Here is a 5,445-nt window from a genome sequence, read left to right as displayed (position 1 = left end):
TACCTCTTACCTCTTTATTACCGTAAAATATTATTTGCATGGTAAAAGCTTACACTACTCTTCAAAGATCAATTTAACACTAACCATCTCCAAATAATATAGAACCTTTTAAGAGATTAAACCTTATTATTATAAGAATATATACTATAAAGTCTAATATGTTTAACTCTCCACGCATGCAGGCACCAGTCTAGTTATTTTAAAGGATTTTGTGAATTTAATTAATAGATAAAATATATTGTATTAAAATTATTAAATGTACCAGTTTATTCACATAAATTTTTTAAAAAACTGTTTTTTTAAATAATAATTTTAAAAGATGTTTTAAAAATATAAAATTCGGTAAAATACTATTTTGGCAAATCTTAATTTTGTGTCTAACTTTTTAAACATCTTATTTCTGTCTCAAAAGGTTTTAAACAGGTTTAATATTATACTAATAGTTAACAGAATGAGCGACGTAGACATTACTGATTAAGTTATGTCTTTTTCTATATGTTAGAAAAATATAACCAAAACCTTCTTGTAACACTTATTCTCCTTAATTTTCCTTTTGTACAAAACTGTAAATCCTAACAATCAATTATCAAAACTTTAAAATCAAAGAATTTTTTAATATTAGTGATCGTTGGTAGATCGATTTTACTTACATACTAAAATTGAATACTATTAGCTCTTCAATATGTGAAATTTTTATGTCGAATTTAATGGTGGAACAACACTAAACCCGCTTAAATTTTTTTTCGAGATTGAAATAGAATATTTGAAAGTTTTTGGGACTGAAAGGATGTTCAAAAATTTTCTAAACAAAATATATTTTAATAATACAGTTTATTTGGTCTCATAAGAATTATAGATATATTGTCTAGTCACTGAATTATAAAATTAACTCCGTTTTCTTAAAAAATTTTCAAGAAAAAATAGTTGAATATGTGAGTTTTAATTATCCAAGGGTAATTATCTGCAATAAGTGCTTACTCTTTTTTGAGTTCCTAAATATTATATGCTCCATATGTCACCGACACGATCCAACCATGTCAATATATTTTGTATATTTATTAAAAATATTATGTTACTTATTCATCTTAGTACTTGCAAATTTATTAAAAATATTTATAACGTTCTTATTTCACTTAAATTTGAATTTGTTAGGCTTGTTAGGCTATTGTTTTCTTGGACGCTAGTCATAGCTCATTTTAAGCAAGTAATGATTGATTAGCTATTTTAGTTAGACAAATTAAAATGAGAGTTTTGGTTTTCAATAGATAGAAACAAAAATAAAACAAGAAAGCAAACAATGAACCCTTTAAAAAATGGTATGAGAATGGAGTTAAGGCTTTGGAGGTGTTTAAAGGTCCGGATTAATATTCTAAGTTAACTACTTTGATCATGCAATGATTACATTTATAGCGAACCCCAGGTGATTAAATTCCTATTCCAAGGCAATCTAATCACCTCTAATCCAATTGACCGTCAATTCTTTCATCACTCAATTATATTAGCGGATTAAGTTCAATTTCTGGTTTATGAGCCACACAACCCTAAGAATCCCAAATCAGAATGCAGTTATATGTCACATACCACATTAAGTCTAGATAATTAGAAATTATAAGGAGTTAGTTTCAAGTTGTAATTATAATGATATAACTTTTCCAAGACTCAAATAGAATTCAAGTAGAATTAGAGTTATTTTTTAAAAATCACTAATCCCTAGGATAAAGAATGAAACCAATCCTTAAACAATAATCAAAGCATTAATCAAGAGTAGAAATACATGTAATTATTAATCCATTCAAGAAAACAGAGCTCCTAGCCTTAACAATAGAGGTTGGTGCGCAAATTGTGAACTCACACAACTTAACCGGCAAGTGCACTGGGTAATCCAAGTAATACCTCAGATGAGTGAGGGTCGATCCGATGAGGATTGTCAGACTGAACAAGCAATGGTTGTCTAATTGGACTTAGTTAGGCAAATAGAAAAGGGGTTTTGGTTGTTGAAAACATATAAAGCAATAAACAAGAAAATAAGAAAGCAAATAAGGGTTTGGTGTGAAAACAGTATGAGAAAATAGTTAAGGCTTCGGAGATGTTTACCTTTCCATATTAAAAGTTCTTACCAACTATTTTAACAATGCATGATTCATTCTATGGAAAACTGTAATTGTCTAAACCCTAATCTCTTGGTGATTTAGCCTCCTCTAACTTTCTTTAACCGCCACTCTCGTGGTCACTTAATTCCGATTAGAGGGTTAAGTTCAGAAAACTAGTTTAATGCCATAAAAACCCTAATTACCCAAAGCTAACAGGATTTTATGTCACATATCCCAATCAGTTTGTGTAATTAGCAATTTAGGAGGAATTTGTTTTCAAGTTGTAGTTCAAGCGAGATAACTCTCTCGAGTATCACAAGAACTCAAGTAAAAAAGGGTCATACTCTCGTTCCACCCAATTCATAAGATTAAGAGCGAAAACAATCCTTAGAATTGAATCAAAATATTAATTAAAATAGAAGAATAATATTTCTAATACATAGAAATAAATAGAGCTCCTAACCTTAACCGAGAGGTTTAGTTGCTCATGACTTACAGAGAAACTAGGGTTCTGAAAATGTGCGGAAGGAAGAAGATCCCCATACAAATGATCTTTTCCCTATTATATTAACCTATTTTGAAACAGAAAATAAAATAAAATAATAAATCCTAAAACTAAAAGATATTGTTTGTAAATAAAAATTACAAAAATAAAATAAAATAAAACGAATAAATGCTAAATCCACTTGAGAAGCTCCAAGAGGAGGTGGTGGACGGAAATTAACTCTGCACAACAAAATCAGCAAGTGCACTGGATCATCCAAGTAACCACGGAGATTGTTGTTTTGAATCAATCTATGGACACCTTGTAGATCTTAGTCAGGCGATTAGAAAAGATAGTTTGTTGAGATAAACGCATAAAACAGGAATAGGAATGAAATTACTTAATTTGAGTGGCGTGCATCTTTGCATCCCTTGCTAGCGCTAAACGCCAGTTGGGCGTTCAGCGCCCCTGGGGTTGCTGCTAGCTTTCTTCCTTTTTGCTCCAAACTCTGCCAAATTGCTCAGAATTTTACCTGAAATCATAAAAATACCAAAGCAACTCTAAGTAGCATCCAAAAGGGATTTTTGCACTAAAATCAAGTAAAACTAATTAAAATCTAACTAAAAACACTAGAAAATGATAAGAAAAAGGATATAAGATGCTCACACATCACAACACAAAATTTAAACTGCTGCTTGTTCTCAAGCAACGAAAACAATATAGGACCAAGAAGAGAAAATGTATGAGACTTGAGTTGGCATTTGAGCTCAAGTCTAGTTACTGAATAGGGCTTAGGACACTCTAATTCTGAATAGCATTGGCTTCTTACTATCTTTTGAAGCTCAGAAGTATTAGTATCCTTCAAAACTAGAACTCAGACGATATTATAGATTTTCTTCTTTAAGCTCTAATTGATTCTTGAACACATCTCTTGCTTTTTCTTGGTGCTTTGCACCTTGAGCCTAGCCATGGCTCTATGTATTTTTGTTTTTTAGCTTAACTTGAAACAAGAACACTAGAAGCACTTAACTGGGGAACTCCTTGAATTCAAATTTCTCTTTTTTTTTCTCCCAGACAGTGCTGCTCAGAGCCTAAGGCATACTTGGTAACAGCAATGGGTCACGACTTTAAGTATTCAGTCTCAAGGGTTACTTGACACCTTCGCACTACAAGCATTTGGTTAGGCATCCTCTAGCAACTGGCTTGAGATCATTCCTTCTCAACTGGAATGGCCGGCCCTTGGCATCCTTCTTCCATTGTGCTCCGGGGAGGCATATGTCTTTGAGGACTTGATCTAACCTCAGATCAGCTTGGACTCTCCTATTGTAAGAGTGAGGGTCATCTCTGGATGGAGAAAACTGAATTACCTCCCTCATTCTTCCCAAATCAAACTGCAGGATCTTCCCTCGGACCATGGTGCACCAAGTCTTGAACTCAGATTGCTCATTCTTATGCTTGTCCATCATCCACAGATTTGCATAGAAATCTATAACCTTTAAAACTCCCACTTCAGTTACAGGGTTGGCTAGAATTTTCTAGCCCCTGTTTCGAATTTGTTCTTGAATTTCCGGATACTTATCAGCTTTTAATTCGAATTTCACTTCTGGTATCACCTTCTTTTTTCTCACAATCTTGTAGTAATGCTCCTCATGAAGCTTGGTGTAGAACCGGTGGAGCTCATGTGGGATTGTGGAGGGTGCTTTTTCCTTCCTCGTTCTTGAAGAGGGTTCTCCATCTTTTGGTTCCATAGAGAGTGTGAAGAAAGTGAGAAGCGGAGCACCCTAACACCAAACTTAAAACTTTTGCTCATCCTCAAGCAAAGAGAATATAAGATAGAAAGGAAGAGAGTGAGCCCAAAGGGGGAAGGAAGAGTAGAATGAAGGGGTGAGGAGAGGTGAGAATTGAGGTGGTATTTATAAGGGTGGGGGAAGGTCAAATTCGGTCATGGGGAGTTTGGAAAAAGTGGAGTGAATTTGGATTGATGGAGATATGATATGAAAAGATATTAGTATAAGCAGATATGGTATGAAAATAATTGGGACATAGGTAATAGGATGGAGGAGAATGAGTAGTGTGGAAGGAGGGTGGGGAGAGAATCAAAAGGATGTGATATGAAAAGATACAGTTGGAATTTAAGAGATATGATGTGAATTTGACCCCTTGGTGGCGCTAAACGCCCTCCCTGGCGTTTAGCACCCAAGAGGGGATAGCCTTGCCCCCTTCTGGCGTGAAACGCCACTGCTAGCATTAAACGCCCGCAGCTCTTCTCTCTTTTTTTTCACCCTTGGTGGCGTTAAACGCCCATAATGGACATGAAATGCCCCAAGGGGGACAAACCTTCACATGAAAATGTCCAACTTGGACATAAAATTCCAAATCCACTTCTCCCTCATGGCGCTAAATGCCCTCCCTGGCATTTAGTGCCCGCAGTGTTGATTTTCCAAAATGTTCTGTTCATCTATCTGAGATCTTCTGTCCTTGTTCTAAGTGCTGTACATGATCACAGACATTATAAAACCTAGGAAAACTATGAAAATCAATGAAAAATAAAGTGAAATAAAACCAAATTAAAAATAAATCTGAAAGAAAACTGAAACAATCAAAAGCCACACAACTCAAAGTAGTATCTAATGGGGCTATTCCACTAAAATCCTCTAACAAATCAACAGCAAAACTATATAAATCATATAGAAAAGATACCAATGATGCTCACGCATCACAATACTAAACTTAAAGTGTTGCTTGTTCTCAAGCAACTTGAACAATGAAAACTAAGAATGGGTCTGAAGTGATCTTTGAATTCCTTTCTTTGAACTTTAGAGATAATTCTTTTGTTGACAACTCTAAATGCTCCGTCTCAAGGCAACTCTT

This window comes from Arachis ipaensis, chromosome B07 (genome assembly GCF_000816755.2).
Source record: "Arachis ipaensis cultivar K30076 chromosome B07, Araip1.1, whole genome shotgun sequence".
Lineage (NCBI taxonomy): Eukaryota > Viridiplantae > Streptophyta > Magnoliopsida > Fabales > Fabaceae > Arachis > Arachis ipaensis.
Note: the sequence above shows the minus strand (reverse complement) of the source record.